Source organism: Neopelma chrysocephalum, unplaced genomic scaffold, assembly GCF_003984885.1.
Source record: "Neopelma chrysocephalum unplaced genomic scaffold, ASM398488v2 Primary Assembly neopelma1_96553, whole genome shotgun sequence".
In the NCBI taxonomy this organism is placed as follows: Eukaryota; Metazoa; Chordata; class Aves; order Passeriformes; family Pipridae; genus Neopelma; species Neopelma chrysocephalum.
Window position 1 is genome coordinate 20,448 of NW_020925198.1, and position 20,175 is coordinate 40,622.

The 20,175-nt window shown below is 44.3% G+C and overlaps 3 long non-coding RNA genes across 3 annotated transcripts; 1 reads left to right on the plus strand and 2 right to left on the minus strand.

Annotated features, from left to right (window-relative positions):
- Positions 1-2,618: 2,618 nt before the first annotated feature.
- On the minus strand, positions 2,619-6,805 carry LOC113981457. Its single transcript, XR_003538423.1, has 3 exons — positions 6,680-6,805; positions 5,039-5,041; positions 2,619-2,629 (listed from the first exon to the last, which is right to left on the minus strand). It is a non-coding gene; the product is annotated as an uncharacterized LOC113981457 (long non-coding RNA).
- A 1,693-nt stretch (positions 6,806-8,498) lies between these two features.
- Positions 8,499-20,169, minus strand: LOC113981456. The gene is made up of 2 exons (XR_003538422.1): positions 20,033-20,169; positions 8,499-8,672 (listed from the first exon to the last, which is right to left on the minus strand). It is a non-coding gene; the product is annotated as an uncharacterized LOC113981456 (long non-coding RNA).
- Positions 18,208-20,042, plus strand: LOC113981458. The gene is made up of 3 exons (XR_003538424.1): positions 18,208-18,224; positions 18,413-18,460; positions 19,948-20,042. It is a non-coding gene; the product is annotated as an uncharacterized LOC113981458 (long non-coding RNA).
- Positions 20,170-20,175: the final 6 nt, after the last annotated feature.

Genomic DNA, 20,175 nt, shown 5'->3' on the forward strand with positions numbered 1-20,175 from the left:
AACACCTATATGTTAGATCCGGCTTTTGAGAATTTTTAAGGTAAACAAATAAATTTTATTGAAATTGAGACCTGGAAATTTCTGATGAAATTCTGGTCACTGCAGTGGTGAGTACAATATCATAAATTTTTCTTCATTATAACTGGTTATAATTTGGGACCTGATGAGATTACAGAATTGACTGTAAGGTATGATTGTTACAGACAGACTGGGAAAGTGTCTAGTTCTGTGTTCTTATGCTTCTGTTTTCCACGTGACAGCACTCTTGCTTTTAATGTAAGCTCAACCTTCTTTTTGGTCCCAGCTGGACTATCAGGAGAATTATGTTCTTCTGCTAAAGGCATTTTTGCTGTGTCATGGATAACAAATGAATGACAGGGGTATTTATCCAGTCTCTCTATCTGGACAGACGTGGAGAGCACAAACTCTATTCTTAGGTGGACAAATGATATGCCGGAATACCCACTCATGAATAGTAATCTGTAAATCACAAAAATCATTTAACAAAAACCTTCATGACATGCCAAATATTTCTCACCTTTAGGGAGTGAATTGCTGGAGGGAGAACCTTGTGCCTTGTAAATACTGAATTTATAACAAGGGGTGGAAAGATTCCACTGACTTATGACTTTACATCTGTTCTAAAATGACTGATGTGATGGCCTCTTCCAGAATTACTGCGGCACGTAATTACCTTTTTTTTTTAATTTGCTTCTCTTTGTTTATGCCATTAGCAGGAGATTAGTGCTCCCTGTACCCTCCAGCACCCATCTGCCTTCTCTTCTGGGTGAGCTGCTTGCTGGAGGTTATACAATACCATGCTAGGAAAGGGTTTATTCATGCCACATTGTACTACTGACACTAGAAGGGGAATCACATTCTTCCTGCACATGCCAAACACTTTGTTGGCCTCCATCAGAAGAGCCCTGGATGCTCTGCATAAAGCAAAATCCAAACTTCCTTGTTATGCAGATAATCCACTGTTTAGTAGATGCCATGCCATAGGCTCTTCCCAAACAATCCAAGCAGCCATTGCATGTATGGATTGTCTCCTGGGCATGTTAACAAGCCTTTTGCCAGTACTGCTTCTGTCGGGACTGCCACATGGACATCTCAGCTGAGGACATGGGAGACCTGCCACTCTGGCAGGAGTGCACTGCTGGAAGCCCAGCACCTTCCCCTGAGCTAAATGCAGTCAGCATCCTCAGCCCTGTTTCCCTAAGCTTTGGGAGACTCACAACTGTTCTGTCATGGCAGGGGACCAGAGATTTCCTCTGAGAGGGAAAAACTGTCAGATTGACAGGGGGCCACTGATGCTTTCCTAGTCTGAAGAGGGTGTGTTACCTCAGCTGCACTGCACCACAGCATCTCCAAGACTCCTCTCTGGTCCAGTTTTCCCTTCCTTCTCTCCCTGTCCCTCAGGAGACAACAATGCTGTTCTGACCCAGGGCTGACTGAGCCATGATGAGTGTGGTGGGGAGGTTCCAGGCTTTCCACTCCTCCCTGTTCTGTGAATCTGGGATGACAGCAGAAGGTTTAGTTGTGCTGCAGTGGAGGGAGGGCAGGACAAGTTTAAGCTGAGAGCATAATGCTGTGTGGAATCTTCTGTGGTGAAATTCAGGAAATTCCCTGCGAACTTTGCTCTGTTAGTGCCTGCTGCAATCTTTGATACTGCGATGGGGGCGGGGGCAGGTGGGGTAGCACAGAGAAGCTGCTGCAGACATTTCTCAAGGGTACCTGTGATGTGCCTGGTTGCCTAAGGAACTCTCATGCCACATAGGAGACCTCTCTCCAGGTGAATTTTATGGAAACCAGAGAACCACCTCACTCCTGTTGTCAAAGCAGAAAAGGAGTTCTCCCACTTCCATGGAAAACCAGCAGTGGAGAAATCTCTTTTCTGGGAAGTTTCAACAGCCTAGGAGGGTTTTCACCCCTTGACACAAAGGAACCTATTTTCTTAGCTCCCCCCCCCCCGAAAAAATAGAATTGTGACTATTTGCATGAATTTACTTGCCAATAAGGAAAGGGATGACTGGGAAGATGAAACAGAGTGGAATGATGAAATTTGTGTTTAGAAACATTCATGACTTTCTAAGGAAAAAGGCACTATTCTGTGCATTCATGCAGAGGTTTCTTCCCAAGAAGAGTCCAAGCTCTGCACAGCCACTGCAGAATCAACACAAAAACGAAATATTAGAGTAACAAAAACGGTATGTGGGCAAATGTGGGTGTACTTTCATTTCTATGAATTTCTATTTAAATCTCCTAAATGCAGAAAGAAATAGTTATTTTAGTGTAATTTATGATGTCTTGAATTGTATAAATCCTTGTGTTATTATAGGAACAGATCATATACTCTGTGCAGCTGACAGAGTCAAATGTCACTCTCACTCCCTGGAGAGTTCTAATCTCCCCCTCAAATTTTAAGATGTCAGTGAAAAACAATCTTCATGTTTCTGAAACCCAACTCCAAGGAGCAGTGATACTAACATCCATAAAAATAACTGTTCTGAGATCCTTAGGGATGTATCACTGACAGAATTGTTCAGGCAAGAACAGTGCAGATGTCCATATCATAAATTTGAAGAGGTTATTTGCATGATTCATGTGTGGCAGAATAGGAACAACTCTGTCTCATTTCAGCCTGCTACAGAGACAAAAAATCACATGCTCTGGAGAGAACATTCACGGCCCCAGAGAGTGCCTCCACTCTGAGAGGAGCCATCCTTTGGAGACCATTTGGTGTCGCATATTCCTCCAAAGACTGATAATTAATCTGCACAGCTCCTCACCACAATCAGTGGCTAATGATCGTTTCCATTCATTCAAAAATCTGCCGCAAAAATTTGTGAGAGGAGAACCAGGTTCCTGATCCCACACACAAGAAAGACATCAGGATTGGGATGTGCCAGCCAGGAGCTCCTGGGGTATGGGGCAGAGTTCAGGGAAAGCCTCAACACATATTCCTGTCTCATTCCTGTACTTTGCCAGCCTCAGACACCACCAAGACCCACAGCCACTGCCAGGGGACACTGCACTGGGCTGGCCTTTGGGTCAACACAGAGCAACTGCCATGTCCTGACATGTCTGTCACAACAAGCCAAAGGGCAGCAGCAAAGCAGGGAGATCCCCCCTGCAAAGAGGCCTTGGAGAGCCTGGAGCCCACGGGCTGCTGCTCTGGAGCCAGGACACCCCTTTGTTTGCACTAACAGCAGCTGAGTACAGGCAGTGCCAGTCCCAGCCACTGCTTGTGGCTCTGGGCAGAGCACACACCTGGCAGACAAAGTATTCTGTGCATTCATGGAGTGGATGGAAAGCTGCTGGGGCCTCTCCTTGTCTGGGCAAAGCAGCTCAGGCTGGGCCCGGTGATACTGGCTCCAGGTAATGCTGGCTCCAGGTAATGCTGGCTCCAGGGTGAGAGTTGCTTCAGACTGACATTGGTTTTGAATTTGGCAAGTGATCCAAGTGAAGCGCCTGAGGCAGAGCCTGGGGAGGCAACACCCCATAGGATGGATTTGCAGGGATCTGTTCTACCTAAAAGCAGGTGTGTGGCTCACCAGTGCCCCTTGGGTGCTGGCCAAGGCCCAAGAGCCATAAGTTGAACTCTTCCAAGCTCCGCACTCAAGGGACCTTCTTTGTTTCCCCGAGGTCTCACAAATTCTATCTTTACTCTGTATCCCTTGAGTCAGTAATTTTGGAGTGTGTAGTGCTGGGACAGCACAGAATATTTCAGCAGAGGTGCCACCGGGTCTTTATACAGAGCCATCAGTGCTCCCCTAACAGTTTCCAAAGTACCACAGCTGGGGTGCTTGACATCATTGTGCCTATTTGGGAAACCCACTGAACACGTGATTTTTGCTAATGCTCTCACCTCTTATTTTCAGTCACCCTTTGCTGTTGTGCTCTCATCTTACCTCAGAGCTAATGGGGGAGTGTTTTATTTACTGCAGTGTTACGCAACCCATGTGGATCAAATATTAAGTTACCGTCTTGGTTGTTAAGGCAGCAACAAACTCATTCCAAATTTTCTTGTTATAGTGCAGATTGTCCAACAATACCTTGGTACATCTGTGACTGGCTTTAGATGCAAGGGATTTAATGATTGTTAGAGGCTTCTCCCACAAGGTTCGTAGCTATTCCACCTTTCCCAGAAGAGTTATTGCAAGAACTCTGCTAATTTAAAAAGTATTGTCATATCTTTTGTTGCTCTTTCATCCTGGGATTTCCTATTAGTTTCCTTAATTAGCACTTTTTGCTGGCTTTCAGTGACACTGATTGAATACTGATGCCCATGATGTGTTTTAAGGCTGAAGGACTGACAAGTTGACCTGCCAGTCCAGTAAAAGCACAGGTATTCTCTATTCTCCCTCTACATTACCGTTTTCATCCTCCTTTATTGCAGACCAGGAAAGATATTTTGACCTGAAATTTTCTCATCAGGGCAGGACTACACCTACAACAAGCCTCCAGCACCTATAGTCCAGATAACCACAGTGTAACAGAGCCAGCAGTGGGCAGCAATAGGGTTGCTCACACCAGCATCCCTGCCAGGGACACCCACATATTGGAGGGTTCCTCAGGGACCTCTTTACCTACCAGCAGCCAGTTTGCAAACTCTGCCTGCTTTTCTCCAGTGTGATTTCTCTCACTCAGGAGAGCAGTGGCTGGTTAAGGCCAGGACACTAATAACTCCAGCAATTAGGGAAGCACTGTGCCTGTGGGTGCGCAGAGAGAGCAAGCTCATCAGATGGGGAAAAAGATATTTCTCCTTGGTTCCTTTTCCCTGACAACCCCACAAGATAAATTTGTGGGTTGTAGCTCTGACTTGCAGTTCACATGTCCTACTGATGACATCATCAAAAACTTTGCCTCTTTGTGTGTGATATTCTTTTGCTTAAGGTAACAAGCAGCCAGCAGCTGACAGGAAATGCTCCAACAGGTAGCCCTGTGTCCTCATTTTTACACTAAAATGCCTCTATTCCTTAGGTGATTAACATCCTTTGGATGATGGAGGTTCATGATTTACCTGTGCTGAGACGATCTTCCCTAAACACTCACAGTATCTCCTCTCCCAATACCTCGGAGGGATATGGGAGCTCAGCTGAGATATTTCTTCTCTGTGACATATCTGCTTTGATCCTGTATCTCTTCATTTTATTGCTACAGATAGGAAATAGTGGAAGACATAAAGACAGGTTGTTGTTCTCTATTTGTTAGAGCTTGAATTCCCAGCTGAGAAAAGCTTCAGGCTTGCTTGCCACCATGAATCACACCTGCCTTGTCCAGCTGAGACTACAGTACCTCAAGAACAGTGCTAGACATGGCTGTCATTGGAGTCTGTTTTCTCATCACCTGGCTCCAGCTTGCATTAGATGGATGGCATGTTTAACACGAGGACTCTGTGTTCACTGAGGTACAGGATTGTTTGCACAGCTATAAGCAGAAGAAATCTGAATGTAAGGGCAACAAAAAGCAAATCTGATGGAGCTGGGAATTATATGTCCCTGGATGTGCACGAAAGACCCACATGCATTTGCAAGGGCTGGAGGACAGGCTGAACGTAGTTTGAATCACCAAAACTGGTCTTGGGAAGGAGAATAACTCAGTTAACTGCAATAAGCTTTACCTGACAACTGACAACTTCTTTGGAAGTTGCAGTTAATGGTTTACTGTTTCATTAATGAATGCATAAGTGGGGTGCAGGAGTAAATGTGACCCCTAAGATTTTAGTCTAGTTGCTATAAAATCTTCACAGAATGTAGGCGTAGTCCCATGAGGTTGGGATGTGTGTGATGTATTTGCTCTGCAGAAAGCTTTTGCTTAGAAATAGAAGCCCATTTAAGTAAGAAAACATGCAGAAGGTCCATGGAGAAAAGACATTTTAACAGAGAGAGACAGTCTGAATTTTGAGGCCAGACCATCATACCCCTGAATTACTTTTTTATTTTTGTGCCACTAAGTCAGGTGCCAGCACAAGTCCCTACCATCTGGGATTGCACTGCACTCCAGAGATCCTTTCTGTGTCACTGCAGCATTCTGAGAATTCTCACGTGAAAGGGGATGGGAAACTGTCATTGGTTCCAACTTTCAACACCAAAGGACACACCCAAAGGTTTAACTTGCTGCTGCATCCTCACACACAGGCAGCACAGGCCAATGAGCTCAGCCTTGTCTTCCTGTGCAACTGGAACAGATCAGCACCAAGCTGCCATTCTGTGTTCTTGTGAACTGTGAACTTGTAAGGCTGTGTCTTGCTCTGAATCCAGGACTGCCTGCTGTGTTTAGTAGGTTTTGGATTTTGAGGCTTTTTTTTTTTCCAGAGTGAGAAGAAATCTGGTACCAGGACCTTCCTGTAACCAAGAAGGGAATAGTTTAAATTGCTCTGCTGACTAGAACTGGAATCAAGTTAATGTGCAGATACACCATCTCTGGAGCTCATCTATGGACAAAGGGCAAGAGGCTGGGTTCACACAGGCTGAAGAGATATTTATTGTAATTTATTGTGATTTGACAAAAGAAACATTGTCAGAAAGAGGTGCAATAGGAAACTTGGGTGAAAGAAACAGATAGACCACAAAGTCCCCAAACAGGTGAGAAAGCTTCAGCTCACCTGTTTCATTGAGTAAAGTTAATTCTTGTCATTAGTTTAAACAAGGAACAGCCACCAATTTCATAGTACAACATGATCCTCGGGCATCAGGTTGGACCACAGTTCGACTATCAGTTCAGCTGGTGGGACAGACAGTGGTACCAGCTGAGCCTGAAAAAGGTGTGTTTACACAGGAGGCTTGGATATTCCACTGCAGCAGCACCTTAAAGAAAGAAATGAGACAACATTAGCATCTCTTTTCTGCACCAAAAGTTATGGACTGGTTTTAGCTGTGATAGAGTTAAATTTCTTCATAGTAGTTTGTATGGGGCTGTGTTTTGGATTTGTGATTAAAACAGTGTTGGTGATAGCAGGCATGATTGCATTATTGCTGAGCAGTGTTTACACAGTGCCAAGGCTTTGCTGCTTCTCACATTGCCCCACCAGCAGATTGGCTGGAGGGGGCACAAGAAGCTGGGAGAGGACACAGCTGGGACGGATAACCCCAGCTGACCAAAGGAGTATTTCATACCATATAATGTATGCAATACAATGTTCAGCAATTAAGTCTGAGGGAAGAAGATTGGGGGACATTTGGAATTATGATATTTGTCTTCCCAAGTCACCATTACTTGTGATGGAGCTGCTTTCTTGGAAATACCTAAAACTTCTGCCTACCAACAGGAAGTTGTGAATGAATGCAGTCACTCTAACAAAGAAGAGACCATGGAGTTACAGACTCACCTCTAACTCCATGCTGCTTTCCACTCCTTTATGGTCAGACACATTCTGACCAAAGGAGCAGAGGGCTTGAGGGAAGTGTAGATAGGAAATGGTGGAATATGTAAGGGTAGGTCGTTGTCCTCTACTTGTTTGGAGCTTGTAGCCCAAGTAACGTGCTCTAGGTCACGTGCCACTTTGGCAGCCCTTCACTGGACCCCCTCCCATTTCTCCGCATCCGACTTGAACTGCAGACCCCAAAATGCAGTACTGTATTCCAGGTGTGACTACAGCAGCCCCAAGCACAGGAGAGTAACTTCTTTCAGTCTCTTAGACACAATGTTCCTAATGCAGCCCACTCTGGGATTTGCTTTCCTTAGGATGAGAAAGCACTGCTGGTTTAGAGTCAAACTGTCTCTCACAAAGCCCCCACATCCTCCCTAGCAGGGCTGCTGCTGAGACACTTCCCTGTCCACACAGTGTGATTCTGCCCCAGCTGGAAAACTGCACTATTTAATGAGCTTCAAGAGGTTTCTGTTGGTCTCATCCTCTGGTTTGTCAAGGTCCCCCTGGATTGAATCTTGGCCATCTATGATATTCAGCCACTCCCATGGATTAGTGTTACCTGCAAATTTGCCAAAGGTGCAATCTGTGACTCACTCACAGGGTATTGATGAAGATTTTGAAAGATAAGTGCCTTGTTATGAATCTCAGGGGTACTGTTCTCATTAACAACTGCCAGCCAGATACTAATTAGCGGCTGATTTCTACTCCTGGAACAGCTCAGACAATTTTCAAAGGTCAGGACCACCCATTTGTCCACCCCATCCTCAGCTTCCAAATGAGGTAAGATATATTATGAAAACACAGTTTTACAGAGCCTGAAGATGTTTAGCAGTGTATTTCAAAATGTGTGTTATTTCCATCACTATCTCCTCATCCACGCACAAAGGGAAACCTTCCAGTTCATGAGATGAATAGCAGCAAGAAAAAACATAGATGGGGGCTGCAGGACGGGGTGTCCTAATGGGATACAGATCAGCAGTCTTGAGATGCCTCCACTTTCCCACTCGACCTGTGCTGCCTTGCTGGCATGTGATTCTTGCTCCTGAATTCACAGTCACAGAACATGGGGGAGGGGAAGCCATGGCTAAGGGGTGGCAGAGAGTGAGGCAGCTGCCTCTCCATCTGAAGAAGGATTTATTTTCAGCCCAACAAAATCCTTCCCCTTCCATGGGAATGTCAGCACCGCAGAGTCTTGCCCACTCCTTGTTGCTCTGCCTGTAGCCAGAGTCTACCCTTGTTCTGCCTCTTCTCTTCTGACTCTGCTCTGCTTTGCATCCATCTCTAGAGGAGTCCAGACCTGAAGAGATGGAAACATTGGCAGAAAGTTAACAGAGGCACAATCACTTTTAATTTCCTTTTTCCATCAAGGTATTGTTGCTTCTCCCAGCAGGTCCTTCCTTTCCCAGGGACAGATTTCACTGTTGCTCCTCCAAACCCTTCCAGAGGAACACTACAGCTACACTAGCAAATTAAACGTGTCCAGGAACTTAGGCCAACTGGCACAGGACTGTTTATACTTATAGAAGTAAACTATTTCTGTATCCAGAATGGTGAGGCTGGATGCAGGGTCTGTTGGGAATGGTCCCAGAAAATGCCAGCTGTCCAGTTATGCCTTCAAATCTGTTTAGGAGAACTGTAGCTGGCACAGGTTAAAAACGTGACAAGAAATCAGCTAGTGGTTTATCAGAATAAGTGATTGGCTTCCCCTGTGTGCAGCCATCCCCTGCCACAGTGCAGTGCACTGCAAAGACATTACAAACCGGACTTTTCTCCAGTGTAATTCACTAATATCTGTTAAATTAGAGCAGACAATCCACAGAATGGAGGACTTTGGATTCTTTGCAAGAAGCTTATAGGCCAATATGCCAGTAAATATAAATTAGTCATCAGTGGGAGAAAGGTCAGCTTTGTGAAAGAAGATAAAGCTGCCACAAAGGATGAATCGCTCAGATTATTCAGGGTATGTTTTTGTGAGTGGACAAGTGACTGAACATGAGTCTGGGCAATTTTGGCTTCTTACAGAAGAAGAACACTCAAGAATAGGCTGGTTACAAATTTTCTTTGATTTCACCATGCCAAGTGGCAGGACAAGGGATAAAGGTTTTAAACTGAGAGAGAAGAGATTTAGATTAAATATCAGAAAAAAAATTCTCCCCTGTGAGGGTGGGGAGGCCCTGGCACAGGTTGCCCAGAGAAGCTGTGGCTGCCCCATCCCTGGAAGTGTCCAAGGCCAGGTTGGATGGGCTTGGAACAACCTGGGACAGTGGAAGGTGTCCCTGTCCAAGGCTCTTTCAGACCCCTTCCAACCCAAACCATTCTATAATTGATTCTTTGATTAAGCTGCAGGAAATTAAAGAAATGCTATCTATACTGATAGTTTCAATGGCACAAAAGCCCTGGATATCCAGTGATTTTCCATTATGTTCTTCTGATGCTTATTTCCATCTTGGATCTCTATAAATATAATCCAAATTACTTTTCCCTGCCCACTTTACCTTGAAACCTGAATGTATTGTTTAGTTTATTTAGTCTATTTTATTTGATTTTGCTCATTGAACTTACTTCTGGAAATATCCTGTGAACAAGGAGCAGAGATGGAAAAAAAGAGCCCCACTGGTATTTTGTCAAAGATTACCTAGGAATTTTCAGGTTCTTTTTTCCATATGCTTTAGTTCAACTTTTTCTGTTAAATTACTCTTCAATATTTCTTACTTGTGTTTCTATTGCCTTTGTGAGTACTCTCAGTTCAAAGCACTAATGACAGTATATGTCCATGCAAAGCTTTTGCTAATATATAAATCTTCTCCTGGAAGACTTATGCAACCCTGTGCTAATGTCATGGGTTGTATCATCTGCCAAACTTCTCATATGCATCTAAGCCATTCACGAAACCATGCTGGTTTGGAATGATTTAACCAATGCACTTTCAAGCAAGATATGTAAATCACATTTTTCACCTAAATTCTCTTCCTTTATACTTTTTGTTTTGTTTAGTCAAAATGTCAAAAGCTGATAACATTTTCAATGGTCTAAAGCTCTTTCTTTTAATGAACAAGGTGTTTTACAGCTGAGTACTAAAATACCAGCTGAAGAATTATCCCTTTTTGTGTATTCATATTTAGGTGAAGGTAGAAGATAATTGGCAAATTAAAAAATAAAAATTTTAACATGTTTCTTTTTATTTTTACAGTGTCTCAAATTTAATGTCAGCAAAGGAGTTCCTCTAGAACAGGAAATATACTGTGAGATGTCACCAGGAGTAGTCAGCTGGGATTTGTGAGACCGAGAAGACCAGATTTGCAAGGACTGATGATAGTCCACCAAAACAATTAAGACTTGCAAATGTCTTTTCTATTGAAAGTTTTCCTAGTAGCTTGGGTTGCAATTATGTGGCAGCAAAAAACACAGTAATGCCTTTTTCCTTTATCATGCTCAGAGTGGAAGGATATTTATGCTGCTGCACATGCCTTTTGTCTTCCTGGTCTGTTGGACCTTATAGATGATGATGAGTTTAGCATCTGTCAACCACACAAGGTTGAATAAGATAAATCTGGACCAGTGAATTCAGCTTTGCATTCCAGCTCTTTTATTATGTTGTTTCTTTGTTCTGACATTGAAGCCATCATTATTTAAATCTCATTCCATAAGGAAGTACTTGTAGCTATAGGGATTTGGAGTTTAACCAGTCCTTGTGTTTATCAGATACATGTCACCCTGCAAGTGGTGGCAAAGAACAGTGGACATTAATATCAGAGAAAACACATAAAAAGGAATTAATTTCTCCAGCCATTGCCTGTTGAGTTTTCATTAAGTCCTGGCAGCAGTGGGAATCTGTGACTTATCTTCTCAGCTGTTGATGTAACCTGAAAAGAGCCCTGAAAGGCTCCCTTGAAGGTCACATTGAGAAGACAGGTCAGTGCTGCACTAGACCATGTGGCTTCTGGAAAAGGCAACAGACAGGCAACAAACAGACAGTTTGTTTTATGACAAACCTTCATATTTGAGATGAGCTCAGTACACAGGCATTTTCCTCAACCTCCTTGGCAGAGCACAGATAATTATGTTCTTCTCTCTGTACATTGAAAATTACCTGACTTTGACATTGTGCCTAAGAGCATATACACATCATCAAGCTGAAATCGTCGTTACTTCCTCCAAATCCATTTCACTCAATGTGTAGAAATTGTGTGAGCCTCCATAAGCTAACCAAAACTTCTTCATAACTTTGAATTCTTTTTGCATTGTTTTTGGACAACGTAAGACAATCACAGCAGGGAAAGCTGCCTATAGTTTGAATTTGAGAACACAATTCAGTAAAATATAATCAATGTATTCAGAGTATTTGAAAAGACAGAAAATCACTGTAACTTTATTTGTAACAATAGAAGGTGTCACCAGAGCTTAGGACTGTGAAATATATCAGGAAATAGCATGTTGCTCATGTACAGAAAAGTTGTAAAGCAATGTGAGAATTAAGACTTAATACTTACATATGGATATAGTAGGACTGTTGCGTACTGCACTTAAGGATGTAATATTTTCACTATTTTGTCAGAATTTTATGAATATTGTTTCAATTATCTTCCCTGAGATTCATAATATACTACACAGAAATGTACACAATACTGTAATTTTTCCTTAAGTAAAATTGGGAATTGGATATATCTTTCATGTACCTTTACTGCAATAACTTCACAAACTCCATATGTATATATTCTGCTATATAGCTGTGGAAAGCACACAGGGTACACTGGCCAAACCCAGGAACACTGGCCAAACCCACTTAACCTTCAACTAAATAAAGCTGGAATGATCTGCAGCTGGAGGAAATGTCATCTGAGTACTGAGAGGGCATTAAGGAGCAAGGAAGAAATTCTTTCCCACAACCTGGTTCACATGTGAGAAGCTACCTTGGGTTTGTGACCAATTCCATAGAAGGTTCTTGGTTTCTAATCTCTTTTGTGAACAGACCTGATGATCATCCCGAAAGCACCGCTGAGTGACCATCAACCCCTAGAGAACCCTCAACTCACAGAGCACTTCCTGTTCAAACCAGACCTTCTCTCAGCCTGCCCAGAGCTGCCTGGCCATGTGCTGCACTTCTGTGGCAAGGATGGGTCCACATCCTGCACAGCACCACAGCAAAAACCCAGAAGTGCTCTCTGAGTACACTGGCTTTGTCATTGGCCACTGGGAAGGCAAAGATTTTCAGTCCCCAAAGTCACACTCAGAGGCTCTCAATATAGTCCCTGGGTGATCCAGGCACATCCCGAGGGCTCTTTGTCCCAGCTTGACAGCACTGCACAGGACAGACTTGCTACGTGCCACTGAGAGCAGGACCTAACAGAAAGGCAACAGCAGCTACTCAGAGAAGAACTCAGGGATACTGGTGGATGGAAAATTGGACATGAACCAACAAAGTGTGCTTGCAGCCCAGAAAGCCAACAATATCCATCAAAAGAAGCGTGAGCAGCAGGTGATGAGAGGTGATTCTTCCCATCTGTGAGATGCCACCTACAGTGTTGCATTGTTGCATCCAGCTCTGGAGCCCCCAGCACAAGAAGGACTCAGACCAGTTAGAGTGATTTCAGAGGAGGGCCGAGAGCTGGAACATCCCTCCTATGAAGAAAGGCTGACATACTTCATAGAATCATACAATCATTAAGGTTGGGAAAGGCTTCCAAGATCACAGAATCCAACCTTTGGCCAGACATCACCATGCTCCTAAGCCATAGTTCTAAGTGCCACATCTGGTCATTGGGATTGTTCAGCCTGGAGATGACAGAGGTTCCAAAGATACTTTCTTTGAGGCCTTTCAGTACTTAAAGCAGGCTTATAAGAAACCAATGGTTTTAACCTGAAAAATTGTAAATTTCAAATAGATATCATCATCATCATGGCCGGGCTTCATGAACGAAGATTTGGGGAGGGCTCTGCCCACATTTGTTACAAGCGCACTGGTGGCTACAAAGGCCAATACAAGATAGACAGGTCCGGTTGCAAAAGGCAGAAAGACTCCTTAGGTGGAGATACAAGGAAGAAATATTTCATGATGAGTGTGGTGAGACACTGGAATGGGTTTCCCAGAGAAGTTACAGATGCTCCACCACTGGAAGTGTTCAAGGCTGGGTTCGATGAGACTTTGAGCAACCTAATTTAGTGAAAGATGTCCTTGCCCAGAGCAGGGGTGTTGGATCAGACAATCTTTATAGGCCCCTTCCAATGCAAGGCATTCTGTGATTTTACATAATACTCAAGCTGTTGCTGACAGAGGATAATGCTATGAAGACATGCTGAGAGAGCTGGGGGTGTCCAGCCCAGAGAAGAGAAGGCTCCAGAGAGAACTTAGAGCCCCTTCCAGTGCCAGCAAGAGGTGCCCAGAGCATGGAGAGGGATTTCAGGTCAGCAGGAAAGCACGTGAAGAGCAGCACAAGGGAGTTCTAGCCACTCTGGTTGGCTTCATCAGGGGCCCATCTGTGCAAATGCATCCAGCACAGGCAATAAACAAGAAGAGTTAGAGATGTGCACCTTCAGGGCTCTGATCTGATCGGCATCGTGGAGACGTGGTGGGATGGTTCCTATTGGAAAGGTACAGACTCTTTAAGAAGGACAGGCAGGGGGGATGAGTAGGGGGGGTGCCCTCCATGTCAGTGACTAACCAGGTGCATAGAGCTCTGTCTAGGAATTGGATGACGAACTGACTGAAGGATTAAAGGAAGAGCAGGGATAGGTGACATTATAGTGGGGGTCTGCTACAGACCACCCAGCCATGAAGACTGAGTGTATGAGACACTCTATAGACAGATAGGAATGGCCTAATATTCACACAAGCCTTGGTCCTCGTGGGGGACTTCAAACACCCTGATATCTATTAGAGGGACAACACAGCAGGGCATAAGCTATCCAGGATGTTCCTGGAATGCATTGACAATAACTTTCTTCTTCAGGTGATATTGGAGCCAATAAAGAGATGTGTTGTGCTGGACCTTGTTCCCACCAACAGGGAGAAGCTGGTGGGGAATGTGAAGCTGCAGGTCAGCTTTGACTGCGGTGACCATGAAACGGTAGTTAGAGATCCTTGGGGCAGCAAGCTCACTACCCTGGACTTCAGGAGAGCAGACTTTGGACTCTTCAGGGATAACTCAGGAGTGATACATCCCAACAAAGAGGAAGTCAGTCAAAAATGCTGGGAGGTATGCATGGATGAACAAGGAGCTCCTGGACAAACTAAAACACAAAAGGGAAGCGTACAGAGTGTGAAAGCAGGAACTGGGAGCTTTGGGAGGAATACAGAGAAATTGTTCAAGCAGCCATGGATTAGGTGAGGAAAGCTTAAGCCATGATAGGATTAAACTTGGCCAGGGAGAGCAAGGGCACAGAGAAAAGTTGGGAATGTCAGTGATAAAAGGAAGATAGGAAAATGTGGGCCCTCTCTGGAAGGAATCGGGTGACCTCATTACCTGGGATATAGAGAAAGCTGAGGTATGTTTTGCCTCTGTGTTAACCAGCAAGTGCTCCAGCCACACCGAGTTGCAGAACAAGAAGTGAGGAACTGGGAGAATGAAGAACCACCTTGTAGGAGAAGATCTGGTTTGAGACCATTTAAGGAACTTAAAGATGCACAAGTCCATAGGACCTGATGAGACCCATCCACAGGTCCCAATGGAACTGGCAGAGGAAATGGCTAAACCACTACCCATTATATCTAAGTCATGGCTGCCCACTGACTATAAAAGGGGAAACATAACCCCCATTTTTAAAAAGAGAATTAAGGAAGACCTGGGAAACTACAGTCCAGTCAGTCTCACCCTTGTGCCTGGCAGATCATGGAGCAGTTCATCCTGGAAACTAAGCTAAGGCACATGGAAAATAAAGAAGTTATTGCTAACAGCCAACATGGCTTTGGTAAGGGCAAATAATGCCTGTCAAATTTGGTGACCTTCTGTGATGGTGTTATAGATTTGATTGATGAAGGAACAGCAACTGATGTCATCTACGTGGACTTGTGCACAGCATTTGACATTTTCCCAAATGACACCTTTGAGTGTGACCATCCCTTATCCACCAAGCAGTCCATCCTTCAAATCCATGTTTCTTCAGTTTAGAGACAAAGATTTGCTGTCAACAGCTCTGTGTCCAAGTGGAACCAGAGATGAGTGGCATTCCTCAGGGGTCAGTACTGGGAACAGAGCTGTTTGATAACTCTCTAGGCAGCAGGAATAGTGGGATCAAGGGCACCCTCAGCAAGTGTGCCGATGACACTAAACCACATGGTGTGATCGCTATGCTGGGAGGAAGGGTTGTCACCCAGAGGGATCTGAACAGACTGAAGAGGTAGGCCCATGTGAACTCTATGAAGACCAGTATGGCCAAGTCCTGCATGTGGGTTGGGGCATTCCCAAGCACAGATACAGGCTGGGTGGAGAATGGACTGAGAGCAGCCCTGAGGAGAAGGCCTTGGGGGTGTTACTGGATGAGAAGCTCAAGGTGTCCCAGCTGTGTGTGCTGGTAGGGGAGGGGGGGATTCTGGCCCTGTGCCCCCTCAGGTGGGACCCCACCTGAAACACCGCATTCAGCCCTGAGGCCCCCAACATAAGAACAATGTGGACGTGCATGAGTGAGTCCAGAGGAGGCCACAAAGATGCTCCAATATCTGGAACCCCTCTGCTATGAAGAAATGCTGAGAGAGTTGGGGGTGTCCAGCCCGGAGAAGAGAAGGTTCCAGAGAGAACTTGGAGCCCCTTCCAGTGCCTAAAGGGGTTCCAAGAGAGCTGGAGAGGGACTTTGGACAAGGGTCTGGAGTGACAGGAGAAGGGGAATGGCTTCAAAGTGACAGAAGGCACAGCTAGATGGGATATTGGAAAGAAATTCCTCCCTGTGAGGGTGGTCAGGCCCTGGCACAGATTTCCCAGAGAAGCTGTGGCGGCTGCATCCCTGGAAGTGTCCAAGGCCGGTTTGGACAGGGTTTGGAGCAACGTTGTATAGAAGGTGTCCCTGCCAGTCTCGTGGAAGAGAAGGGAAGCTGGAATTGGGATGATCTTCAGGGTCTTTGATTCTATATTACACCTTTTCTGGGAAGGGGAGTCCAGAGCTCCCTCCCCAACCTGATGGGAGAAAACCTTCTGCTTTCACACCCTGGGAGAGGTTGTGGCCATCCATGGTCATCAAGTGGCCTTCTTAAAGCCATGCTCTGATATGACAAGGTGCTCCTGTCCCCTTCTCGGCCAGGACCAACAATGTTCTGCAGTGCTGGACCACATAGAATATGTTCGGAACAGACTTGGGTTCTGAGTTGGGGCCCACTACCCAAAATGTGTGTGCTGTAGTGTCAGAGCCCTTCTTGGAGCAAGTTCCTCATGCCCAGGGAAGCGCCTGATGCTCTGTATTACCTTGTATGTCATGCATCCTTTTTCTAACTTGGGCCCTGTGTCGCTGGCCTCTTTCAATAAGCAAAATGCCATCCTGCAAAATATTGGTTTCTGGGAGTTGTGGGTAGGGAAGGGCTGAAGGGGTCTTTGTTTTCTTCCTGGTTAGGGAGTTTGACAGTGGGAGTACACAGATGGAAGACAGGCTTTCAACTGAGACCATGGTTTGTATATGTTAGTAGAGTTGGAGTCAAGTGCCAAGGACAAACTGAAGACTGCAAGTCTCTATCTAAGTTGCTCTCTGAGTGTGTAAGCTGAGCTCTGGGATGGTGAAAAGGCTCTTGAATTCTGTAGGAGCAGAAATTCCTGCAGGAAAAAAATAAATTTGTTGTTTCTAGATTCTGTAACGTGCTGTAACCATTCCTTGTCGAAAGGGGTATTAACATTCAAATGGCATAGATTTCTACAGGCCCAAATCTTTACCTCAAGGATTTCTTTTACCTATGATGCAAATTAAAGGCATAAGAAACAACTTTCCTGAGTTGCCAATATGGGTACTTTCTGATGAATTAGAACATCATTAAGAAAAGAGGAACATGTGTTGTTCAGCTGCACTGATCTACATAGCAGAAATCACATCACATCTTCTGACACTCTCCTTAGCACAAATTCATGCATATGCTTGTAACAACCCTTCTTGGAGAATCTCCCACTTCTTTTGCAATTTCAAGTGCACAGATGGGCATATCTGTCTGAGTGTGCACACAAGCTCTTCATCATGTATCACAAGTGACCTTACATCTCTCTCTGAGACCCAGCCCAGTAGCTCAGCTACACCCCACCCTCCTATTTCTATGACCAAATCTTTGTCCCTTGTCCCATCTTGCCATGCATGTGACTCTCAGTCACCAGCACTATCACACTGCAGGACCTAGATTACTCCCTTACTTTCAGGATCTCACCAGCACATCTGCCAAATACTTTTAGTAATACTTCCCTCTTAGTAGCCTGCCTAATGTATTGCTCTTAGGCATTTCTTACAAGCTTCACACCATCAACAGGGGAAGCTAAAAGCTGACATTCCTATTGTACAGCTGGGATAGCTGAGGCACAGACATGCCAAGCAATCCACCCAGGGTCATACAGTGAGTCGGTGGGAAAGCCAGCAATAGAATCCATAAGTCCTGAATCCAAGTTCTCCAAGTGCTTTGACTAGTCCAGATTCCCTCCTTAACACCCTTGTCACATTATTTATAGGAGCTGTATTCATATAGCCAGTAAGACATCAAAATTTTCTAATTATATCTAGTCATGTCAAATGACAATTATGCCCTTAGTTCAGTTTGCCAGACAATGCTTAGCCAAAGAATGTTTGCCAAAAATGTTTTGACCGAAGAAAGAGGAGGCATCTGTAGCATCTGCAGACGAGATCGTATAAAACGTCCCCGCGACACGTCTGCCCTGGCTCCAGGGAAAGCTCCAAGGTAAGTGAGGGGGGTCTGCAGGCTGGCAGGAAGGGATGGTGCCCTTATGTGCCACAACATTCCTGCTGCTTCCAGTGTTCGTGTCCAGGAGGAGACTCCATTATAAACCTGCTCTCAAGGCATCTGCACGTTTTCACTCTGGATTTCTGTGCAGCAGCAATGAGGGAACTGCCATTTCTGTTTTACAGCACTGACCAGCTGCCAGCCTGCAAACCACCTATCTGGTGTCACAGGAGGTAAGAACCTGATTTACTGATTCTTAGAGGGCAGAGACAGAGGGTGGGGTTTCTGTTTGGCTGAGTGAATGGTCATAGTTTCACCCTATATTTCCAAATACAGTGTAGTCAACAGTAGAGGATGGTGGGTGCCTAAGACTGGTAAGGTTTCCAAGGGAATCACTGAATCATAGAACAGCCCAGGTTGTAAGGGACGTCAGAAGATCATCTGGTCCATTCTTAAGGTGGCTGTGTTTGAAGTCTCTGACTACTCATGGCAGACCAGGAAATCCCCATGGGGACATTCTTTATTTCTGCTTAACTCCCCTAGCAGGGAGTGAGGTGCACTGCCTTCCCATCATTGCTGGTGCAGGAGTAGAACTTGACCAAGAAAAACACAGTAGGAAAAGTGCAAAATTCAATATTTTGTCTCAGAACATGTGAATTAATTTGATGTTTTGTCCAAAATTTGCCCTGGAATCACTAAAGAAGTAAGAGTAGAAAGAGCTGTAATGTGAGCAACTAAGATCTGATTGTCACCTGTGTAAAACACAGCACTGCTGTTTGTCCCCTGTGCTGCTCTGCCTGGTCTCTGCCTCAAAAAATGGAAGCTACAGCTTTCCTCCTCTGGAAGCCACTACCTGTTCCTCCAGACACAAATAAAAAATTATTCTCTCATTTTAGTACAAATGTATCACAATATTATTGTGTAAATATCAGGTTCCTAACTCTATATAGAAAGAGATATGTCAATGTTTTCCTAAGCTGCCTACTGTTTTGGGTTTTTTTCTCAGAGTGAGGGGGAAGGACAGGGGGAAGAAAAAAACAGTTCAGAGAAATTAATACTGGTTTTAAAATTCCTTATTTTTAAATTCCTGATTTGAGCTTTGAAACTTTGTGTTGTAAACTCTGTGTTTTAAAAAGCAAAAGGAAGTACTAGAAAAGGATCTATCTCAGTGTAGTCTGAAAAGTCATTGCTCTTCTTTTGGCATTGTTGCAATTTATGCCTGGATTCAAGAACTCAATAAAATTAGCAAAAAACTGTATTATTAATACAATTATACAAATGTTTTAAATACTGAAACTAAGCCATTAAAAAGCTTGAGTTTTCAGTATGCTACTCCAAACAGTGGAGTATAAGCATTCTAAGCTTTGTGAATTAGTATCACTTGAGAGGAAATAGCATTATAATAATTTCAAATTAATTTTAGGAGTGCCTAAGCAGTTGAAAGGATTTTTTAGATCCTTCATTACACAGTACAGTTCCCGAATATCGAATACTAAGTTATGGGTTATTTTAAATGTGATTTCAGCACAAGCCAAATAATTTCCCAGAATATAATTTTCACATTTTCCATAACTGTTGAAACCCACCAAAGCAAAAATATGCAATTCCTTCCAAAAGACTATTAAGAGTATCAATACAGTTTCTTTTCCCCCACATCTTTTCTTCTACTAAAAAGTGCTTATTTTTTTCAAAATTGAGCAATATATCTGCTCTTCCACAGTGTTCTCTGCTGACAAGCCTCTCCACAAAGTGCAGCCATGTCTTCGGATTCCGAGATGGCCATTTTTGGGGAGGCAGCTCCTTACCTCCGGAAGTCAGAAAAGGAGAGAATTGCAGCCCAGAACAAGCCTTTCGATGCCAAGTCATCCGTCTTTGTGGTACACGCAAAGGAATCCTTTGTGAAAGGGACAATCCAGAGCAGGGAATCAGGGAAAGTCACTGTCAAGAC